Genomic DNA, 25316 nt, shown 5'->3' on the forward strand with positions numbered 1-25316 from the left:
GTTTTTCCCCATTGAGTATTATATTTGCTGTGGGTTTATCATAAATGGCTTTGATTATGTTCAGGAATGTTCCCGCTATACCCACTTTGGTGAGGGTCTTGATCATGAATGGATGTTGCAATCCTGAGAAACAAAAACCAAGCAGGAGACATAACTCTCCCAGACTTCCAAAAATATTACAAAGCCACAGTCATCAAAACAGCATGGTACTGGTATCAAAACAGACAGACAGACCAATGGAACAGAATAGAGAACCCAGAAATAAACCCTGACACCTATGGTCAATTAATCTTTGACAAGGGAGGCAAGAACATAAAATGGGAAAAAGAAAGTCTATTCAGCAAGCATTGCTGGGAAACCTGAACAGCTGCATGCAAAGCAATGAAATTAGAACACACCTGCACACCATGCACAAAAATAAACTCAAAATGGCTGAAAGACTTAAATATACGACAGGACACCATCAAACTCCTAGAAGAAAACATAGGCAAAACACTCTCTGACATCAACATCATGAATATTTTCTCAGGTCAGTCTCCCAAAGCAATAGAAATAAAAGCAAAAATAAACCCATGGGACCTCATCAAACTGAAAAGCTTTTTGCACAGCAAAGGAAACCCAAAAGAAACAAAAAGACAACTTCAGAATGGGAGAAAATAGTTTCAAATGATGCAACCGACAAGGGCTTAATCTCTAGAATATATAAGCAACTTATACAGCTCAACAGCAAAAAAGCAAATCAACCAATGGAAAAATGGGCAAAAGACATGAATAGACATTTCTCCAAGGAAGATATACAGATGGCCAGCAAACACATGAAAAAATGCTCAACATCACTGATTATAAGAGAAATGCAAATCAAAACAACCATGAGATACCACCTCACACTAGTCCGAATGGCCATCATTAATAAGTCCACAAATAACAAGTGCTGGAGGGGCTGTGGAGAAAAGGGAACCCTCCTGCACTGCTGGTGGGAATGTAAACTGGTAACGCCACTATGGAGAACAGTTTGGAGATACCTTAGACATCTATACATAGAACTTCCATATGACCCCACAATCCCACTCTTGGGCATCTATCCAGACAAAACTCTACTTAAAAGAGACACATGCACCCACATGTTCATTGCAGCACTCTTCACAATAGCCAGGACATGGAAACAACCCAAATGTCCATCAACAGATGATTGGATTCGGAAGAGGTGTTATATATACACAATGGAATACTACTCAGCCATAAAAAAGGATGACATAATGCATTTGCAGCAACACGGATGGAACTAGAGAATCTCACACTGAGCGAAATAAGTCAGAAAGACAGAGACAAATACCATATGATATCACTTATATCTGGAATCTAATATCCAGCACAAATGAACATCTCCTCAGAAAAGAAAATCATGGACTTGGAAAATAGTCTTGTGGCTGCCTGATGGGAGAGGGAGGGAGAGGGAGGGATCGGGAGCCTGGGCTTATCAGACACAACTTAGAATAGATTTACAAGGAGATCCTGCTGAGTAGCATTGAGAACTATGTCTAGATACTCATATTGCAACAGAACAGAGGGTGGGGAAAAAATGTATACATGTAAGGATAACTTGATCCCCTTGCTGTACAGTGGGAAAAAAATAAATTAAAAAAAAATTTTTTTTAAATGGTGAAAATCGTAAAACTTATGTTATGTGTTTTAACATGCTTAAAAATGAAAATTATTTCCAAAAAAAGAAAAAGAAAAGAAAAGAAAAACAAAATGAAACCTCACTGCCCATTAACCTTATACTAATGAGCAGGTTCCATGCTTATAGAATCTGATGGTTTCCCATGCCTGTAAGGTCCAAATCCTTTCTAACAGCAGCCAAGGGTTCTTGGAAGTGGCCGCAGTGACCCACCCCTCCACCTTCCCCTTGGCCACCTCTCCAGTCCCATGCTCTACGTCCCTGCTCTGGTGTGCGTTTTCATCTCCACGGGCCTTCTCACATGATGCCCCTTCTCTGTAGCGCCCTCCATTCATCTTGGCCAGACAAAGTCCCCATCTATTCAAACATCCTGTTGAGCTATCACTTCTGCTGAAAATCCTCCGGTGGCCAGAATGATTTTTATGAGCGCTTCAGAGGACTGGCGTGGTCTCTCCAGCCTGCAACCTCACTTCTCGGCTCTCATCTCCTTTCACTCTGCCCCCAGTCACTCCACCCCAGCCTCCTGGCTTCCAGACCCACTGGGCGTGTTCTCACATTAGGGCCCTTACAATTGGCTGATTTGCCTACCTGGGATGTTCCTCTCTCAGATTCCCACCTGGCTCACTCCCGTATCTCCTTTAGGTCTTTAATCAAAGGCTGTCTCTGGCAATGCCCTTTCCTAACCACCCTAATCATCCTTGGATGACAACCCAGTCCCATCTCTACCCCAGCCCTCCCTAACCCCTTTCCCATTTTTATTTTTCTCCATGCTCCACCACCAGGTGACACATATTTATCTGTTTTGTCTCTGTCTCTTCATTGGAATGTAAGCTCCATAACATGCTGGTATCATCTTACTCTTTTATTCACTGCTTTTTAAAAAAGCCTCGACACCTCAAACAGTGCCAACACATCGTGGACTTCCAATAATTACCCCATTAACTGATTGACCACAGGAAGCACTTGCAGCCTAAGATTATGGAATGTTTTTCCTAACAGTTTGTAACCCAAGTCTTTTTCCTATGAGCACTATCCTGGGCTTGGGAGGAAAAAATTGCTGTATAAGCTCTTCTTTGTCCTCACTGCACAGGATTTAACCTGTGCTCGGTAGCAATTGATTGATGTTTTGCTGTTGGCACACTCTTTAATCATTTCCTGTCAGAAACTAAAGCAAAGGTCATGGTGGATAAGCACTCAATTAAGTCTTTAGATAGTGGCAATGTGTAAACAGACTTAATAGTCCATACAGGTAATTAATTCTCACATCACTTTGCAGGTTGTTTTAACACTGTAGTAACATGATTCCTGATAACTTGCTACCTCCATATCATTATGAGTCTCGATCTTCGAGTAAGCCACTTTCCAACATTTTATTGTGAAAAAATTTCAAAAGTATAGGCAAATTGAAAGACTTTACAGTTAATCTCCATATACTCATCCCCTGGATTCTACTATTAACATGTTAGCATATTTGCTTTAACACTTACTATGCATCTATCCATCTCTAATTTGAGGATGGTGGTACAGTATACTTCATTGATGGCACCGACAAGGTAGGGTTCCTTGGCCTCCCCATCTTCAGGGCTTCTGGGATGGAAACAGTGTTGAGGACGGGAGATTCTCAGTCTGTTGTGGAGTCAAAGTAGGGCAAGGACTCCCCAGAAGCTGAGGGCCTTTCTCTTTCTGTTGTGATCTTTCTGGGTCTGGTGGTCCTAGGAGGAGCTCTTACTCCTACGAGCTCTTACTCCCTGAGGCCCACTACCCTGTTACTATAGCCAAATTTATTGTCATACCAGGAAATGAGCTTGTCAAAGTGGTCATTGAGGGCGACCCCAACCCCAACACTGAAGATGGGAGAATGGGTTTGCAGGAGATGAGCTGGTCCTCAGTGTAGCCCAGGATGCTCTCTAGGGGGCCCTCTGATGTCTTCTTCTTCAGGGCATTTTTGGCTGCTCTCTCTAGATGGCAGGTTTGATCCATGACCAACATATGGTGGGTGGAGACACAGAAGATGAGGAAGTGAGCTTCTCACTCAGTTTTTGGATGATATTGCCCACAGCCGTGGCAGTGCCAATAGGAGCAGGAATAAGGTTCTGGGTAGCCCCACAGCCGTCATGACACAGCTGCCCAGAGGGGCCATCCATGGCCTTCTGGGTGGCAGTGATGGCACAGATGTTGGTCATAAGTCCCTCCATGATGCTGAAGTTTTCATGGCTAAACTCGGCCAGCAGGGACAAGCAGGTGGTGGTACAGGAGGCATTGTCACACTTCTTATTGTCCATGCCCACCACAAAGAAAGGGCATAAGCACAAGGGGCAGAGATGGTGACTCCTTCCAATGAGCCTCAGCCTTCTCCAAGGTAGCGAAGACACCAGTGGACTCCACAGCATATCCAGCCTCAGCATCACTCCATTTGACTTTCAAAGGATCTCACTCCTGGAAGATGGAAATGGGTCTTCCACTGATGACAAACTTCCTATTCTCAGGCTTGACTGTGTCCTGGGTAGAGGTCAATGAAGGGGTCACTGATGGTGACAATATCTACAGTGCCAGAGTTAAAAGCAGCCTTTGTGACCAGGTGTTTAATGTGGCAAGTCCATTTACTCTGACTTTCACCATCAGGTCTTAGGACATGCTGGCATGTGTAAGAAAGTACGGCTCTCTGTTGAATGGGAAGGAGCAAAGAGCCTCTAATTAAGCCTTTTATAACTATCTATTTATTCAGTCTTTTTTAAATGATTTTTATTTTTTTCCATTATAGTTGGTTTACAGTGTATTTATTCAGTCGTAATTAAGCCTTTTTCTCAAATGTGGTTCTGAATTAGAAATGCAAATTTTTGACCATGCATGTGGAAGTTCCCAGGCCAGGGACTGAACCCATACCACAGCAGTGACCTGAGCCACTTCAGTGGCAATGCAGGATCCTTAACCTGCTGTGCCACAAGAGAACTCTTAGAAATGCAAATTTGAAATCCTATTCTAGACCTAATAAATTCAAAATCGAAGGGTAAGGGAGAGACCATAATCCATGGCATATGGAGGTTCCCAGGCTAGGGATCAAATCAGAGCTGCAGCTGGGGGCCTACACCAGAGCCACAGCAATGCCAGATCCAAGTCGTGTCTGCAACCTACACCACAGTTCACAGCAACACCGGATCCTTAACCCTCCGAATGGGGCCAGGGATTGAATCTTCGTCCTCATGGATACTAGTCAGGTTTTTTCCACTGAGCACAACAGAACTCTTTAAAGACAAAACGAGGAGTTCCCGTCTTGGCGCAGTGGTTAACGAATCCGACTAGGAACCATGAGGTTGTGGGTTCGGTCCCTGCCTTGCTCAGTGGGTTAACGATCCGGCGTTGCCGTGAGCTGTGGTGTAGGTTGCAGACGCGGCTCGGACCCCGCGTTGCTGTGGCTCTGGTGTAGGCCTGTGGCTACAGCTCCGATTTGACCCCTAGCCTGGGAACCTTCATATGCCGCAGGAGCGGCCCAAGAAATAGCAAGAAAAAAAAAAAAAAGATAAAAACAAAACGAAACAAACAAACAAACAAACAACCTTCCAGGTGCTTCTGAGGCTTGCTCAAGTTTGAGGAGCACTATTGTAAATAAACCAATATAACAGTCTGTTTCCATGGGATCTACTCACACCTTCAAAGTTAGAGGTCTTTTCAGGTGCTTTACCAAAGGGACCCTTATGATACAGCCTCACGCAGGAGACCCTCTACCTATACTCTAACCTGTTTGTCAACTGGGGTGTTGCAGTTTTAGTGAGGTAATTAATTTCAGGTTCTGGAATTCTACCCAGCTAGAATTCTAACTCCACCAGTTGCAAACTATATGACCTCAGCCAAGTAATTTTTCCTTCATTAGCCCTGTTTTCTGATCTGCACCCAGGGGTATAGAAGAGTATACACCTCACAACAAATGGTTACTGAGATTCTTCTGTGTACTAGACATTGTAGGCCCTGTTCCAGGTGCCAGAGAAAAGTGGCAGAGCCAGACGAAGCCACCTCTCCTGGAGCCTCCATTCCACTGGGAGACACGGACACTAAACACAGAAAAAAAGGAAAGAAAGAATTGCAGGGAGGGATGAATCCTAAGGAGAATATAAAACAGAATATTGAGAGGGTGATGAGGATAGAGAAAGCTTCCTGTAAAAGGCCAGGAAAGGCCTCTCTGAGAAGGTGAGGAAAGACAGGAAGAGAAGGGGAGTGGGAGGAAATAGGGCCAGAGAAGGCGGCAGGATCCACTGTAGCACCATCCTCCATTGTAGAGTGTGGGTTTCTCACTGCAGTGGGAGCCATTCCTTCTTGCTAACCAAGCCCTGTGCCATTCCCTAAATATCGGCTGCATCATTCATGACCTGGTCTCACTCTTTCCTCCTCTCCGTCTTCCTCCTCCTCTTATTCCTCTTGTTCATCCTCTTTCTCACTCTCAACACCAAACACCTATAAATATAGCTCAGGTTGTAGGAATACAAAGGGGATGTTTTAAGGATAAAATCTATCTGGAGAAGTAGAACATACACTTAAAGAGACTATTTCGGGTCTCTTTGACAAGTGAATGGAATAGTCAGAAATGCACCCTGGGAGAGAGAGCTCATGAATTTGGACTCTTAGCCTAGAAGGGGCCCATGGGACTTCCAAGTTACAGTAGTACTGAGTGAGCCCGTTGCCTAGGTTAATGGGCTTTTTAACCACTGGGCCAGATTGATAGAGAGGAAAAAAAATTAAATTTGCATGCAATTCAGTTCTGGCTGACTTTGTGAACATCTTAGCTCCAGTCAAAGGTTTTGAAACAGACATCGCATTTTGTGCTGCTGCGTCAACTATGAAAAAATGGAAGTTCATAAAGGATCAAGTGCCCCCACAAAGAACCTTTTCAGTTGCAAATCAAGGAGTTCCCGTTGTGGCGCAGTGGAAACGCATCCGACTAATATCCATGAGTCGGCCTCATTCAGCAGGTTAAGGATCCAGGATTGCCATGGGCTGTGGTGTAGGTTGCAGATGCGGCTCATATCAGGCATTGCTGTGGCTGTGGTGCAGGCTGGCAGCTATAGCTCCAGTTTGACCAGCATATGGAACTTCCATATGCTCCTGGTGTGGCCCTAAAAAAAGAAAAAAAGAAAAAAAAGTTGCAAATCAACATTTCAGTCCTCCTTTGCCAATCTCAGGTTGATCAAGAATTTTCAAAGCCAAGATACAGGGCTGCTGCAAATGAAAATATTACTGGGTAATTGCTGATTGTAATAGATAAGGCAGGTCAAGGTAAGAGGAGATGTTATATTTGCTTGATTTTTAAACCATCTGTACAAGTATTCTGGGGTAACTTTTTTTTCTGGCCATGCCCATGCCATACAGAAGTTTCTGGCCAGCGACTGAACCCGCGCCCCAGCAGCGACAATGCCAAATCCTTAACCGCTAGGCCACCAGGGAACTCCACGAGGTAACTTTCACTGAGGTAGAATTTACATACAGAAAAGTATATAAATTATACTCGGGTGTATTTTTCCAAGTGAACATGCCTAGGTCACCAGCCCCCAGATCAAGATGGACAACATTCTCAACACCACAAAGCTTCCACTGTGCAACTTCCTAGACAAAAACTCTCCCTCATGCCTTTACTCTCTGCAAAGGTTACCGGTACACTGAATTCTGGACCATTTTACCTCTTTTTGAGCTTCCTTTCAAAGGGATCAAACAGTATGCACTTCCTTTGTGTCTGGATTCCTTTGCTTAATTTTACATCCAGGACATTCATTCGTGTTGTGTGTGTAGCAGTAATTGGATAGAATGCGTAGATGTACTGAACTCCACTGATAATACAAATCTCATGTTATGAATATACCACCATTTACTTAAGCATCTGCCCTAGATAGATATTCAGGTTATTTCCAGTTTTTTGACTGTTGTAAATAATGCTGCTTTGAGCATATGTATGCATTCCCACTGGTTTATGCCTGGGAACAGAATTACAAGGTAGCCCTAAGCATATGTTCAGTTTTAGGAGATACTGCCAAGCCGTTTTCCGAAGTGCCTCTACCAATTTACTAGCAATGTCTGATTATTCCAGCTGCTCCACATTCTCTTCCTCAACTCGATACTGTAAATTTTTAAATTTTAGCCATTCTGGTGAGAAGGGAATGATAGCTCATTTTTTTTTTTTTTTTTTTTTTTTTTTTTTTTTTTTTTTTTTTTTTTTTTTTTTTTTTGCTATTCTGGTTGGATATGTAGGTTAATGTTACCACAACAAATAAGGCTATAACAAGCACCAAATAAACTAGCAAAAAAGCAATATTTAGGATTTAAATAACAATCCACCAATAATGTTAACAAGCACTTCTCATAACTAGTGGTTCATTTGGATACTCCTTTTCATAAGCTGCATACTCAAACCTGTAGAATATTTTAAAAATTGGATTCTTATTTACTTACTAACTTAGAAGAGTTCTTTATATATTCTGGATATGAATCCAGATGTATATAGTACATATACCATCTCTCACTCTTTGGCTTGCCATCGCATTTTATAAATGGAATCTTTTTTCTTGAACTGAGGTTTTTAACTTTAAGGAAGTACAATTTATCAATCTTTTATTTTGGTTAGTGCTTTTGTGTCTAGTGTAAGCTATCTTTGCCTATTCCACAGTCATGAAGACTCTTTTGTTAGCTTCCTGAAATGTTATTATATTACCTTTCAATGTTGTCTTACCTATCAAAGGTCTAAAATTCCTCTGGAATTATTTTGGGGCACAGTGTGGAGTAAAGTCAAGGCTTCTTTCTTATCATATGGATAATCAATTATCCGGCACCACCCAACTGAAAAAAATTTTTTTTCTCTATTACGTTGCAATGGCATGCTTGTCAGAAATTCAAGGGCAATACGAATCCCCTGGTTTTTGAAAGTTCGATTTATGCCACTTCCCTTCTGTTAAGGATTCATGTTAGCACCTGTTTTCGCTAACATAAAAAGAAATCCAAAGAGGGTAAGGAAGGGGAAAAGCAAAAATAGCTTTCAGCATTGGTTTTACAACAACTGTCACAGAGGCAGCTCGCACCCCAAGCAGGGAGAGGGACCGCCAAGCTCTTTCCCTAGGAACTACACTCAGCAGCATCTCAGCATCAAGCCACCAGTGACTTTGAACTGTGCCTGTGAGCACCTGCGCTTTATCTCCATTTATTTTGTGCACTCCTTAGCAGGATGTGTCCCAGGGTAGTTGCTTCTTTGCTTACAAATTACAAAGATAATTTCAGTTTACAAACGTTTCATTCATTGGCATCTTTGTTACATGTAATTTCAGTTTATAGACCGTTTCATTGGAACCCTCTTGAGGCTCTGGACCTAAACTTTCTATTTTCAAGTGTTTGTCTATCCATGATTCATTAACACCCTGTTTTAAGTCATATTGCTTTAGAATGATTTTTACATCAGGCTGGGTTAGTCTCTCCATTTGTTCTTCTTTGTGTGTGTTTGTTTTCTTTTTAGGGCTACACCTGTGGCATATAGAGGTTCCCAGGCTAGGGGGCGATTCGGAGCTGCAGCTGCCGGCCTACACCACAGCCACAGCATGGAATCCAAGCCACATCTGTGACCTATGCCACAGCTTGCGGCAACACCGGATCCTCAACCCACTGAGTGAGGCCAGGGATCAAAGCTACATCCTCACAGCCACTATGTTGGGTTCTTAACCCACTGAGCTACAACAGGAACTCCCTATAGTGATTTTTATATCAGGTAGTGTTAGTCCTTCCATTTGTGCTTCTTCAAGTCTGCCTTGGCTATTCTTGGCTTATATCTATCCATAAAAATTTTAGAACCAGTCTGTCCATTTCTACAAAAAAAACCTTAAGGACATTTTGATTTGGGTTAGATTAAATCCATAAATCAATTTAGGCAAAATTGACATCTTTTTCGTCTTCTACTTAATAAACATGATATATTCTCCCTCCTCTTGAGGTCTTCTCTTGGTAATGTTTTGTGATTTTCTATGTAGAAGTCAGACACATCTTTCTATGCGCTCTCTCAAATATCTGATATTTTAATGCTGTTTTATATTGTTTAATAATACTTTCCAGGAGTTCACCTCTAGTATGCAGAAACACCCTAATTTTTTTAATATATAGACTCTGTATCCAGCAACTTTGCTGAATTCCCCTAATTCTAATAGTTTATCCGTAGATTTCTTTCTTTCTTTCTTTCTTTTTTTTTTTTTGGTCACACCCACAGCATATGGGAGTTCTTAAACTAGGGGTTGGATTGGAGCTGCAGCTGAGGACTGTGTCACAGCCACAGCCACACTCGATCTTTAACCCACTGAGCAAGGCCTGGGGTTGAACCCGCATCCTCAGAGAGACTGTGTCGTGTCCTTAACCTGCTAAGCCACAACAGACACTCCTTCGTTTGTTTTTTTTTTAACTGAAGTATAGTTTATTTACAATGTTGTGTTTATGGGAAGATTTTTAAGTTATTCACACCTTCAATTTCTTCTGGGTTGCAGACTGCTTCCCTTTTGGTAAGTTATGTATTTAAGAAAAATGCCAGTTTTATCGAGATATTCCATTTATTGGCATAAATCTGTTCATAGTATCTCCTGTTATCTTAGTATGTTTAGGATCTATAGGTAATTTTTCACTTTTATTCCTGGTTGTTGGTATTTTGTGCTTTTTATTCTTGATTAGTTCTGATAGGAGTTACCAATTTTTCAAAGGACCAAGTCTTAAAAATTTTTTCTATGGTATATTTGTTTTCTGTTTCCTTCATTTCTGCTCTCATCTATATCATTTCTTTCCTTCTACTTTCTTTGGATTTAATTTGCTCTTCTTTTCTCTAGGTTCTTGTTCGATCATTGCTTTAGGCTTTCTTCTTTACTAACATATGCACTTAAGGCTATAAATTTCCTCTAACCATGCACCTTAGGTACATGTCAAAAGTTGTGATATATGTGCTGTATTTTCACTATTGTCTCAGTTCCAACAAGGAGCATAGATTCAGTGGCTTATAAATAACTAAAATTCATTTCTAACAGTTCTGGAGACTGAGAAGTCCAAGATCAAGGTGTCAGCATCGTTGGGTTGTGGTAAGGTCTCTCTTCTGGGTTGCGGACTGCTGACTTCTATTCTCACATGGTAGAAAAAAGATCAAATTAGCTCTCTGGCCTGTTTGAAGGGCATTAATCCCATTCATTAGGCTCCATTCTCATAACCTGAGAACTTCCCAAAGGCACCACCTCCAATTACCATCACAGTGGAGATTAGACTTCAATATGATGAATTTTGGGGAGACATAAATATTCAATCTAAACAACTATCATTTAGTTCAAAATGTTTTTTGTTTTTGTTTTTTGTCTTTTTCTTGAGCCATGTGGCATATGGAGGTTCCCAGGCTAGGGGTCCAATCCGAGCTGTAGCCACCAGCTATGCCAGAGCCATAGCAATGCGGGATCAGAGCCATGTCTGCAATCCACACCACAGCTCACAGCAACGCCAGATCCTTAACCCACTGAGGAAGGCCAGGGATCGAACCCACAACCTCATGGTTCCTAGTCGGATTCGTTAACCACTGCGCCACGACGGGAACTCCTAGTTCAAAATGTTTTATATCTTTTGTTGTAACCTGTTCCTGACCCATAGGTTATTTATTTACCTTTTTTTTTAAATGATGAGTTGAGAGAGAAGACAGCCACTACCTGAGGAGGCTATAGGAATGCATGTTCTCAGGCGAAGATTAGAGCAAAATGAAAAAGGAGGTTGAGAATTGGGGAACAGTCAGAAGAATAAGGTTTCAGAAACCTGACAGGGTTGGAGAAGAGGTCCAGGAGCGTACTGAGAGCCTTATGGGTAAGAGGCTGGAATCACAGAAGAACCAGGAGGCTCCCACTTCTGACCAAAGGCATAGGGTGAGATTGGAGTGGTGGACCCTGTTAAAACTGTAAACATCTGGTGGTGAGATGGGCTTGAATCAGTAGAGAACATGGAGCCTGGAATGCACCTGAAGCTTCATCTCTGCTACCTACTTAAACACTTAAGCACTTCCAGCTCTGAGGACACGCCACCTCTTCAGAGACAGAAGAAAATAGTCCCTGGAGTTAGGGGTGTTTTGACTGGGGGATAATCTAGTTATAATTTTATTAACTTCTAACTTAATTCTACTAAATGAGAGAAATCCATATAATTTTAATTCTTTGAACTTGAAGAGACTTGGCAACATGTGATTCATTTTTTAGAAATATTTTATACATACCATAAAAGTTTGGGTATTTTGCAGGTATTGGACGTAGTGTTCTTTTTATGCCAATTCATTTGTTCCCAATTATATTGTTAAATTACAATTATATTGTTTATATCTAATTTGATTTATCTGATTATTTATCTGATTATTTTATCAGTTTCTGAGAGAATTATAATAAAATTTCCTCATATAGATTTGTTTGTCTTTCTCATTCTGTCAATTTTCATTTACATATTTTGAGGCCATGTTATAAAGTAAATAAATTGGATTATATCTCCTGTTGAATTGGTCATTTTTTCAACTTATGAAATGTCCCTCTTTATCTCTAGAAATAGTTTTGCTTTAAAATCTGCTTTATCTGATATTAGTAGGGCTACCCTAGATTTTTAGTTAGTGTTGCATAGTATATCTTTTTTCATCATTATTTTTCAATCTTTCTATATCCTTGTAATTAAAGTGCATCTCTTTTTTTGATCATCATATTTTTTTTTCTTTTTAGGGCCACACCTATGGTGTATGGAAGCTCCCAGGTTAGGGGTTAAATGGGAGCCATAGCTGCCAGCCTATGCCACAGCCACAGCGATGCCAGATCCAAGTCACATCTGTGACGTACACCACAGCTTGTGGCAACACCAGATCCTTAATCCACTGAGGGAGGCCAGCAATCAAACCCGCATCCCCACGAATACTAGTTGGGCTTTTAACCCACTGAGCTACAATGGGAATTCCTGAGCATCATATTAATTGTTTTCTTTGACTTCAGACTGAATCTTTGTACTTTAATTAGAATGTTTAATCCATTTACATTTAATATAATTACTGACAGATATGAATATGGGTGTTTTCTTGAATCTGTTGTGTGAGGCCTTTAAGAAACTGATGAAATAATCAGAACTAAGAAGTTCTCAGCCATTATTTCTCTCTCTCTTTTTAGGGCCTCATCTGCAGCATATGTAAGTTCCTGGGCCAGGGGTCAAATTGGAGCTGCAGCTGCTGGCCTATGCCAGCTACGCCACAGCCATAGCAATGCTAGATCCAAGCTGCAGCTTGCAGCCATCCAGATCCTTAACCCACTGAGCAAGGCCAGGGATAGAATCTGCATCCTCCTGGGATAATAGTTGGGTTCTTAACCTGCTGAGCCACAATGGGAACTCCCATTATTTCTTTAAATGTTGCTTCTGCATATTCCCTTTCTCCTCTCCTTCTAGAAATCTGACCATACGTACATCAGATTTATTGCATGTTGCATATGTTTCTTATACCCTTTTCTGTATTTTCCATCCTTGTTTTTCCTTGTATTTCAATTTGACTATTTTATACTGGTCTATCTTCTAGTTCATGATTGCTCTCTTTTGTTGCTCTTTTGTAATTTTGTCCTTTTTTTTAGTTTATAATTTCTATTTTTTTAATAAGTTTCATTCTTTTGGTGAAATTCTCCATATTTTAGTTAACTTCTTGAACATGTTAATTATATTTATTTTAAACTCCTCTGATACGCTAATATCTGGTCACCTCTACATCTCTTTCTGTTGTCTTTTTTTTTTTTTTTTCTCTGTCTCTCCTGCTTTTGGGTCATTTATTACTGTTTCTTGGAATGCTAAATGTTGATTCAATTTCAGGCACTTTGGGTGAAAAGTTGAAGATCTGGATGTCATTATCTTCCTTCAGAGAATTTTTTTTCCAGCATACAGTTAGAATTAGAGCCAAGTACCTTTGTGCAAACAGGACTTGAGATGATTAAATGCTAACTTTCAGGCTTTGGGAAGGCTGGTCTATTTCTGGCTTTCCTTAGCCCTTGGGCAGTAGTTCTCAACTAGGGATGATTTTGGCTCCCCAGCAACATTTGGCAATATCTGGAGATATTTTTTATTGTTATAAGTTGAGAAGGAGCGCTGACTTCTAGTGAGTAGAAACTAATACACAGTACACATCCTAAAATGCACAAGGCAACCCCCCCCCTCCCCCCAACCCCTGGCCACAGAGACTATGAAGCCCAACAAATCAATAGGGCCAAGGTTAAAAAACCATGTCCTAGGGCATAGTCCTTAAGATTCTCAACTGAAAACTGGAGTATTAACCATGGCTCCTCCTCCTTGGCAGGCCTTGAACTGCAGTTTTTGTCCCCCCAGCACTGTAAGACTGCCAGTTCTTGTCTACCTTTATGGCCTTGCAGTAGCTACTCTCTGCTTGGTGTTTCAGGCTTTCGTCCTGCACACAGTTTAGGCATCAGCAGATGTTTTAAGTGGAAAAAAACACAGTTGAATATTGGTATTGCCTATCCAGGAGGTTGGTGCCTGAATGCCTGGCTGCTTTTGTTGGCTTCTGACACCCTAAAAATGCTGGGGGGTTGTTTATGATATTGGTGGTGGTTGTTATTCATGGTTTGCATTTTATGCAGCTTTTATATTTATTCTTGTTGGCATGATGATCAGGATCCAAGCTACTCTGTCATAATCAGAATTGTAAGTCTACCATGCATACATGTAACTGAGTCAGTTTAACTTCATTTTGAAAGTCTTTCAGTTAACAAAATCTCCAATGATTATTTTGATCACTAGTTGTAGAAATAAAAACATGTTTAGGTTTTATTTTCTGCCCAGATATATGATATGTGAAAATATTTAAGGGATAATATACCTTCCAAATATTTGCTTACTGTAGAAAATTTAGAAAAAAATAGAAGAGGTAAGGAAGAAAACTTTAAAGTATATTTTTTCCATCGCTCTGAAACAGTCCTCAACAAAGTTTGGTGTAGTTTCTTTCAGCATTTCGTCTGTACATTCCTAACAATATTCTATTCAGGACTAACTCAAAGGTTTTTATTAACTTAGTTTGTATTTGTGAACAATTTTTTTTTTTTTTTTTTGTCTTGCTATTTCTTTGGGCTGCTCCACGGCATATGGAGGTTCCCAGGCTAGGGGTCCAATCGGAGCTGTAGCCACCGGCCTACGCCAGAGCCACAGCAACCTGGGATCCGAGCCGTGTCTGCAACCTACACCACAGCTCATGGCAACGCCGGATCGTTAACCCACTGAGCAAGGGCAGGGACCCAACCTGAAACCTCATGTTTCCAGTCAGATTCGTTAACCACTGCACCACGACAGGAACTCCTGTGAACAATTTTTTAACAATTTTATTGAAGTGTACTTTATGTCCCATAATATTCACTTGCTTTAAGTGTGCAAGTCAATGACTTTTAGTAAATTTATAGTTGTATAACCATCACCACGATCCAATTTTAGAACATAACCATCGCACCAAAAAGAATGCCAATTTGCAAGAACTCCTTGTTCAAGTAGGGTGGCTTTTCTGTCTTGGTTTAGACTGTAACTTTCACTTCTCTGGTGTTCTGCTATTTCTCATGAACTCCTACAGAGGTGCTAAGAGAAGGAATGGAAGAGGGAAGTCTTTTGGAAGGGAAGGGCCAGGGACAGACCAGTGTCTGACACCCAGAGTGGCAGACTTGGGGATGCACAGGTCAAGTCTCCCTTTAAGAGAATGCTTTGTGGGGAGTGGAGGTGGCTGACAGCCCCCAGCTGTGCACGCTACCCCGGGTTCCTTCAGCCAAGGACTGACTGAGCCTGTGGAGGTAGGACTTCTCTTAGCAGCATTTGCTCAGGGATCCCCTGTACATTGCCAAAGCCTGAGGCTCTTCCACCTAATGCTCCTTCCTTTTCTTTCTAATTCCACACATGTTAAAGCTTCCTTGTACTCTGAGGTTCTCCTACCTTTTTTTCATTTCCTCTTCCCTTTTTCCTTCGCAGGAGACTTTCTCAATAAATTTCTTGCTCATTGTGTTGGGCTGCCAAAACAAATACCAGAGATTGAGGGGCTTAAACACGAGCAACTTATTTCCTCACTGTTCTGGAGGCTGGAAGTCCAAGGTCAAATGTTGGCAGGGTTGGTATCTCCTTGGCCTGTAGATGGTTGTTTTCTGTGTCTGGGTCTTAATCTCCTCTTTTTGTAAGTATTCAAGTCATACCAGATTAGGGTCCACCTTAATGACCCAATTTTACCTTAATTAACTCTTTGATGAACTTATCTCCAAATAAAATCACATTCTGAGGCACTGGTTAGACTTCACGTGTAAATTTGAGGGGGACAAAATTCAGCCCATAACATTCAATTCTGTCTTGACCTCTGCTTGTTGGATGCCGAGTTAATCTAATTGTGAAGTGTTCAAAATGACCAGTGAGGGAGTTCCCATTGTGACTCTGTGGTAATGAACCCGACTAGCATTCATGAGGATGCGGGTTTGATCCCTGGCCCTGCTCAGCAAGTTAAGGATCCAGCATTGCCATGAGCTGTGGTGTAGGTCACAGACTCGGCTTGGATCCAGCATTGCTGTGGCTGTGGTGTAGGCCAGCACCTGTAGCTCCAATTTGACTCCTAGCCTGGAATCTTTCATGTGCCATGGGTGGGGTCCTAAAAAGCAAAAAAAAAAAAAAAAACAAAAAACAAAAACAAAAACTCAAATAAACAAACAAAAAAAAAACAGTGATTCTCCTGTGCCATCCTGACTCCATAAATCCAATTACAAAAGAATAATAAATATACAAAAACATGAAAAATATGTTCTAAATATGAAGTAAATCTCCAGTTTCTAATCCTTACTCTCAGAAATCTGTAAGAGTGATACTGTACCATGGAAAGCAGTAATCGACAAGAAAGAAACTTTTTTTTACTGGTGGCCCCTCTCTGCAGAGTAGATGATCCCTCACGTCGGTATTACTTCAAGTGTGGCTGACGTGAGGAAAACTGTGGACCCATCTCTTTGCACCTCACACTCAATTCCATCACCAGCTTGGGAACACTCTCCAGCCAATATGGCAGATGCAAAGTTTAAAAAGCTTCAGTTGGCAAGAGTGTGAGTGAAAAATAAATTCCAGCAGAGTTTTGGTGATTGTGTCATTTGTTGGCTGTCATCTGAAAATCATTGGCAGTGTTTTAGGGCATATTTGCTTTAACAAATAGCAAAGATGCTTTAATTGGTGCCCTTTATTTGTCATTTTTGCCATTCGTGTCTGTGGAAAATTCCAACATCTTCCATATTTCATCATTTCTGGGGGTTTGGCTGCATGCCAGACCAGCAACTGTTTCCATAGAGAGAAATCTCTTCTGCAGCTCAGCAAACATATTGTATTGCCTGGAAGATTGCTCTCCATTAATGCTACCTGGCAAATTTTAATACGATTTTATAGGTTAGGGCTATCCGCCTCCTAACTGTTTTCTCTATCACTCCATTTTTGAAAGGTTAGTCAACATTTAATGAGTGCTCATGTATGTCAAATTCCATATGAAACAGGACTGGGTTTGCTCAAGGGTGGTAAGAAACAGACACAGTCTTTGTACACAGTTATTATTTTTTTGGAAACCAGAATTTTAAAATTAACTTCACCAGGAAGACCTGCTTGCTTCTATTTTTTTTTTTGTGTGTGTGTGGTAAAATATATACAACATAAAATTTGCCATTTTAATCATTAAAAATAAAAATTGGTCATACCCACCAATGCAGAATTTCCTAGGCAGGGATCTAACCTGACCCACAGCAGTGACAAGGCCAAATCCTTAATAGCTAGGCCACCAGGGAACACCTAACCATTTTTAAGTGTACAGTTTTGTAGCTTAATTACATTGACAGTGTTGTGCAATCATCACTACCATCTATTCCAAAAACTTTTCATCACCCCAAGCAGAAACTCTGTAATCATTAACCAATAACTTCCCATTTCCCTCTCCTCAGTCCTAGGCAGACACCATTCTACTTTGTCTCTATGAATTTGCTTAGTCCAAATATTTCACGTAAGAGAATCCTGCAGTATTTTATATCGGGCTTATTTCACTTAGCATAATTTGTTTATTTTCATTTTAATTGAAGTGTAGTTGATTTACAATGTTGTGTTTATTTCTACTATACAGCAAAATGATTCCATATACATATATATATACATTTTTTTAATATTCTTTCCATTATGGTTTAACTCAGGATATTGAATATACTTCCCTGTGCATTTAGCATAATGTCTTCAAGGTCCAGCCATTCATGATACATGTTGGATCATGTATCAGGAATTCATTTCTTTTTATGGCTGAATAACGCTCCATTGTATGTATATGTCATATTTTACTTATCCATTCATCTGTTGCTAGATATTTGGGTTGTATACATCTTTTGACTCTTGTGAATAATATAGTGACCTACACCACAGGTCATGGCAACACCGGATCCTTAACCCACTGAGCGAGGCCAGGGCTCGAACCTGTGTCCTCATGGATATTAGTCAGATTTGTTTCTGCTGAGCCACAATGGGAACTCTTTTTTTTCCTTTCTTGATAATGTCCTTTTATGCATAAATATTTTTAATTTTGATGAAGTCCAATTTATCTATTTTTCTCTTTTGTTACTTGTGTTTTTGATGTCAAATCTAAGGTAATGGTGATTCACTCCTATATTTTATTTGAAGAGTTTTATAGTTTGAGATATTTATGCCCTTCATGTACTTTGAGTTAATTTATATTATATTATATTATATTATATATATGTTATGAGGTAGGGGTTCAACTCTATTCTTTCACACATGGCCATCCAGTTGTTCCAGTATCATTAACTGGCCTTGGCATTCTTGTGGGAAGTTACTTGGTTATAGATACATGGGTTTATTTCTGGACTCTTGATTTTATGCCACTGGTATGTTTCTATCCTTATGTTAGCACCACTTTGCTTTGAATACTGTAGCTTTGTAGTAAGTTTTGAAATCAAGAAATGTGAGTCCAGTGTGAGTCCCCCAACTTTGTTCTTTTTCAGTATCATTTTGGCTGTTTGAGAGCCTTTGCATTTCTATGGAATCTGAGGATGGCTTTTCATTTCTGCAAAAGACGCCATTGGCATTGATAGGGATTTTGTGGGTTCTTAGACTTGGGGAGTGTTGACATCATAACAGTATTAAATCCTCCAATCCATGAACACACCTTGTCTTTCCACTTCCTTTCGTAGTCTTTCACTTCTTTGAGCAATGTATTAGAGTTTTCAGAGCCAAATCTTACATCTTTTGGTTAAATTCATTCCTAAGCATTTTATTCTTTGGGTATTACTGTAAATGGAATTTTTAAAACTCAGTCTTTTTGACTGTACAGTCTGATGTTTTAGTAAATGTATGCTGCTGTGCAAGTCTCATCACAATCTAGTTTTAGAATACTCCACCACCCCAAAAAGTTCCCTTGTGTGTATTCGTGTCAGCCCTTGCTTTCAACTCCTTATCCTGGGCAACCTCTCATCTGTTCTCTGTCTCTCTATTTTCTTTTCTGTTCTAGACACATCACATAAGTGGATGTTTATGTTAGGGGACCACTGACTAAAACTGCCTACCTTGGTCAGGAACGATAATAGCCGCTAGAATGAGTTGTCTGACAACAAGGGACCCTGATAAGGAATGTGGTGCTGCCCTGAAAACTAAGTGGGAGGATGTGGGAGGGGCAAGTAGAAGGGAGGAGACAGCCAACCTCCCAGGATCCTTGGCGCTGGAATCCGTCTTGGTCGAGAGCCGTACATGTCACTAAGTCAGATCAAGTATGGACTGAGCAACACAACTGGCCAGAGATAACCTGGAAACTAACCCCATTCCTGTAAAACCTGAGGCTGGGAGCCATGTGGCAGAGCAGTTCTCCTGGGTTCCCTTACCTTGCTGCTCCCCACCTGGGTGCCCCTTCCCAATAAAGTCTCACCAGGCTCTTCCTTGTGTAAGACCTGATCCCACACTCAGGCCCTGGAAGGGGTCCCCCATCTGCCACATTTATATTGATATAAAACGCAATTATAAACAAAGTACCAGCTCCCTCTCTGTTTCCTCTCTCTTTCACCCAGGACACAAAACATCCATCTTAGGACTCAAAGATAACAGACATCCTGGCCTGTCCAAAAGACCGGATCAATGAGCTACCCACTGGTTCATCCTTATGTCAGAGGGAGAGGCTGAGAGCCAGGCTTACCAAAGCAGACCCTGAGTGAGTTAGTTCTTGAGAAAACACCAGCATGTGTTTTCCTTAAGTCCTCTAGGTATCTGAGTATGTGCTGAGTTTCCACTGGACAAATTTACTGCAGACACTCAGGGCTGAGGACCGTCATGGGTTCTTTCATTTTACTGAAAACCCCAAATTACAGGCATTGTTCAGCCACTGTTTAGAACCCGTTAGAAACTTCTGTGTGTGGTTAGCTCATTAGAATAAAGTTACGCTGGGCTGAGGTTCAAAAGCTGCAATTGTGTGAAATGTGAAGTTGCATTATTGCAAAGTGAATGAAAACAAAATCGGGGCTGGGAGGAGGATGGAAGCCAATCACCAACTGCCAATATTGGATTCAAACATAGCTCCACGGTCCAAGCCTACACCCTCTGGATGATGGCCCAGGCATCGTAGTAACTACAAGGATTCCTACACTCCCCTTTCCCCTGGAGCCTTTGTTGGTCTTCCCTTTGAATTCTCAAGACACTGCATTTGTATTTTTGCCCAACAGTCCTCCCAAGGAGGGCCAATCCATCGCTAACACTGACTCAAAGTGCTTTCATTAGCTCAGATAAAAGGCTCAGTTACTTTAACCTACTTCTTCCTGCCAACTACAAAGGCGATGCAAGGCTCAGATGTTACCAGGAGTTGCTAAGCACTTTGCTATTCAAAAGAATAAGACCAGCCTTCTTAGAAGACATCAAAACCTCTTATCCTGGGTTTATAAATTGTTCAAAGGGTGGGAGATGGGGTTGTATCTTTCATTGGGATGCAGGGCTGAGAACCTGAAAGTCTGACTTGTTTGAAATTGAGTAAATATTGAACCAGAACCAGAATTCATTTGAGCTATTGATGTATCCTTGTCAGCTCTCAAGGATACAACAAATGTTTACTGAGGACCTATGATGCGCCAGACACTGTTCTAGGTGCTGGAGATACAGCAGGGAAGAAAATGGATAAAAACACCTGCTTTTCTTTCATTCTGGTGGGAGAAGACACAAGATAAAATAAATAAACGGAAATAAGTGGTACCTGGTGCTAAGAACTTCAGAGAAAACTGAAATAGGGGAAGGATACAGAGTTCATGGCTTTGGCTTTAAATAGAGAGGCCAGGGCAGGCTTCATTTACAACATGAAAAGTGAGTAGAGACTCAAAGAGTTAAGGGAGCATCTGGGGGAAGGAGCAGGTAGAAGATGTGGCACAGCAAAGGCCCTGATCTGAGAGTGAGCCTGCTATGGGCAATCTCCCAGAGCCAGGAAGGCTGGGGGGTGGGGGAAGGGCAGGAGAAGGGGGAGGGGCTAATGCAGCGGGCAGACCACGTGAGACCACATAGGCCTGTGATGCTGACTTTCATTTTTTCCCAGAGTGGGATGGGAGCCATTGGAAGCTTTTGAGCAGAGGAGGGATATGATTCGATTCAGGCCTTGAGGTTTTTTTGGTCTCTGCTGCTCTATTGAGTGCACTGGGTAAAATATTTAGCACCTGCTGGGCATATAATATGCATGAAGTTTGTGTTTTGTCATATTCCAAACACATGCAAGTTATCCATGAATTATTTCCCCACATAACTATGGCCCTGAAGTAGCCATAGTTAAACCTTTCACATATGGGCAGCTTGAGATCATTCAGCCATTCATTCATTTACCACATTTTTATTAATGGGTACTGCAATCTAATGTGCCAGGCATTGCCCCTTTTAAGCACAAGGACACAGTGGTAAGTGAATTAAGCTAGAAAAAGTCCATGCCTCCATGGGGCTTTCCTTTGTGTGATGGGAGAGCAGACAATGAGCAAATAATAAGTAAATAAACAAATACATAATGTCAGGTGGTGACAAGTGCTGCAAAGACAAAGTAGGGAAAAGGGCCCTGAGTGGCAGAAGTGAGGGGCTGCTTTAAATCAGATGGTCAGTTATGAACTTCCTTAGCTCAAAAATACTTGCGGAGTTCTCTCCATGGGCAAATACTGGGCTAGGATGGGATGTATTTTCCATTCGGTCCTTGCCCTCAAGGGACTTGGAATCTGTAGTAGGCAGAATTCCAATGGTGGCCTCTAAGATTCCTGCCCCTGGTGCACACACCCTATAAATCCCAAGACGTGTGACTATGATACAATAGCACTCCTTTGATTAGGTCACATTATGTGGCAGAGCTGAGTAGGAAAGGGAGCTGACTTGGGTGAGCCTGACTGAATCTTGTGAGCCTTGGAAGGGTGCCCACCCTGAAGAAAAGCTGGAAACAGGAGAGGAATTCAATGCCAGGAGGGGTTTTGAAGATGGAGGAGGGTGCGCAGGAAAAGGAACGGACAATGGCTTCTGGGAATTGAGAGTGACCTGAGGTCAACAGCCACCAAGAAGACACAGACCTCAGTTCCACAACTACAAGGAATTGAATTATGTCAACAACCTGAATGAGCTTCAAAGCAGATTCTAAGTCTGCAAATCAAGCCCAGCTGACCATAATTTCAGCATTGCAAGAGCCTGAGCTGAGATCTTGGCCATGTTATGCCTTGACTTCATACTCATGGAAGTGTGGTGTAGTAAATTAGTATTATTTTAAGTAGCTAAATTTGTGGTAATCTGTTATTCAGCAATAAAAACAAATATAGATTCTAATAAGATTTCCGGTTTCTGATCCAGCATATAAGAAGCTAGAAGGAAACACTCTACCCCAACAACAAATAAAAAGCTGAACAAACTTAAAAATCAACTCTCTGTTTTTTTTTCCCCTGGCTGTGGCCATGGCATGTGGAAGTTGCCAAGGCAGGGATCCAACCTGTTTCACAGCAGCAACCCGAGCCACAGCAGTGACAACACTGGATCCTTAACCCACTGAGCCACAAGAGAACTCTTAAAAACCAACTTTTTTTAAACCTGAAAGAAAAGTGAGGTCACAGAACAAGGTACTCCCCACCCCCCTACCCCACCCAAATTAAATAGATTGACAGGCAAATACAAAAAAATCACAACTTACTTGAGCAGAAACCTTTGCGGGAACCAGTACTGGCACACAGAACTTGAACCGTAATTGAGAAACTGCTGGAGACTCCATGTGAATAAGACTAAGAGATAAAAGCTCCAGAAGGATCCAGTCACTGGGAGGCCACCCACACTTCTTTGAGTTTTGCTCCTGGATCTCTACCATCTCCTCACTGTGAGTAGCAGAGAAAAAACCCACATCAGGCTTCCAGCAGGAGGGGAAAGGAACCATTTTGAAATACGCCTGAGCATTTTTCCTAACAAGATCTGCTCCCAGGAGAAACTATTTAACCAGAGATCATCTACTGGGGATTTATCAAAGCCTAACTGATTCTGGGGGAGGGAAATACTTAATGAGCTGGCTCCAGTCCTCCACGTGGGAGGGGAGACCTACTCAACTCGAGCTCATGCTAGCCCTCCTGCCTCATCTGAAGTGTAGAGGGCATTGAGTGAGAAGCATGTTTGAAGTTCACAGCCCAGGGGCACAGATTCACTAAAAGACTGAGACCTAATCATAGGACTATAGAAAAATGCTTCTGCTTCCCTCACCCCTGATCAACACATTACTGAAGGCCTATTTACAGGAGTGGGTTTTGGTTTTGCTTTTTTTAGCTCAGTGCATCAAGTACAGCATTCGACAAGAAATTACAAGGCAGAATAAAAGACAAAAAATACACAGAAGAGATGAAGCAAGCATCAGACCAGACTGAGATATGGCAGAGATGCTAGAATTATCAGACCAGGGATTTAAAAACTGTAATTAATATGTTAAGGGGTCTAATGGAAAAGGTAGACATCCTACAAGAACATGTGGGTAATGTCAGCAGGGAGACAGAAATTCTAAGAAATTCCAATTCTCTCTGCCCCTTCGATCAGTTTCTAAATGTGTAGAGGTGTTCTGTGTAGGCAAAGTCTCTTGGCTCAGGGCCCTCTGTTTTTCATCTTATTTGTATTAATATAGACTCAATCCATAAAAACCTGTTCTCATGGGGAAGTGATTAAAAGAAATGGAGGAGAGCATTTCTGTGGCCCTGGGTGTGCTTGAAATGACAGACTATGTTGCTTAAAATTCAGACCTCAGCCAAAAAGGGAACACTTCTTATTTACTGCTTGGTCAATCCAAAGGTTCACAACTTAAGGGGGTTGTGTTCTCAATTGACAGGGAATCCCCTCCCTTAGAGTGTCATCATACCTCTTCAAGAAGTCTACTTTCCAGATGTAACATCAATAGACAGCCTTACTTCCTTACTCTGATCCCACAATAACCAAATAAGATAGTTTCAGCCTTTTCAACCCAAAATATCTGCCCAACAGAATGTCTAAATATCAAGGAATTGTTGAAAGCAGGTGGAAAGTGGAATTTGCATCCTCTAAACCTGAAATGGAAAAAACGAGATTTCTGCATGGGAGGGAAAGATAGACCAGATGAATTCCTGCTAATTTCAGAGTTAATATGCTGGTCAGGAAATTTACAGAGCTCATCAGCCAAAAGACCTTTGGGGAAATGATGTCTTTGGAAAAATCTGCCCGAAAACAACATGCCGATGTAGCCATAGGGAAATGGTTGATGGGCATCTCTGCAGAAGATGGAGATTTATCTTTTGAGTCTGAACATTTTTCTGTTTCTTCCATCCTTGTCTTTGCTCATGGCGGTTCTTCTACCAGCACCCTTCACTTAGTCACTCCTTTCACCCCTGCAAGCCTCTGTGCAGACAGACTTTCCACTAGGAAGCCTTCCCTGACCTCTCCCACTGCCCAGTCCTGGGTCAGGCCACTATAATTAAGCGTTTTTCCAAGGTGGCCCCCAAACCCACTGTGCGTGTATCTTTGCGAACACAGACTCTCTAGTGCTTCTTCCCCCATGGATTGTAAGCTCCTTGGGAGAAAGCGTGATGCTTTATCCATCTTTAACCTTTGCACGTAGTTGCAGCTTCTTACAAAAGCTTCGAGGAATGATTATCTGAGTGGCCTCCCTCTGATCTCCTTCCCAAGAACTGTGATCACAGAGCATCTCCAAGGCAGAAGGTGTCAAGGCAGAGGACTGACTGCACAAAGACCTCAGGAAGTGAATTCTTCCTGGTGAATGAAAATAATGGCTGGTCAAAGCCCAGGTGTGATCTGAAGGGGAATATGTGCTATCAGACCGCACCCTTGGACTTGGCTAGTTCTTCCTTATTTGAGGGTGTGTCACTTCCTTTTGTCAGATGTCACATCCACCCCTTGAGAAGGGGTTGTTTGCTTCTTCTTTTTTTTTTTTTTTCAGAAAACAATGTTATATATATTTTGTTTGCTTAAATATAACTAAATTAATATTTTGTTAAATTTTATTCCGGTATATAGGACTAGATGTTGCTTTTGACACTTTTATATTTATATTTAATTAAACTTTGACTCTAAGGGAGGGTTTTTTTTTTAATTCCAAACCCCCAGCCCATCC

At 41.4% G+C, this 25316-nt stretch overlaps 1 long non-coding RNA gene and 1 pseudogene across 1 annotated transcript in view; both read right to left on the minus strand.

Annotated features, from left to right (window-relative positions):
* Positions 1-23312, minus strand: part of LOC110261792 — a 50563-nt gene extending 27251 nt beyond the window's left edge. The window contains exon 1 of the long non-coding RNA XR_002346332.1: positions 22875-23312. This is a non-coding gene — a long non-coding RNA (uncharacterized LOC110261792). The remainder of the gene's footprint in view (positions 1-22874) is intronic.
* Positions 2556-4297, minus strand: LOC110261791 (annotated as a pseudogene).

The sequence above is a fragment of the Sus scrofa genome, chromosome 7 (assembly GCF_000003025.6).
Source record: "Sus scrofa isolate TJ Tabasco breed Duroc chromosome 7, Sscrofa11.1, whole genome shotgun sequence".
NCBI lineage: Eukaryota > Metazoa > Chordata > Mammalia > Artiodactyla > Suidae > Sus > Sus scrofa.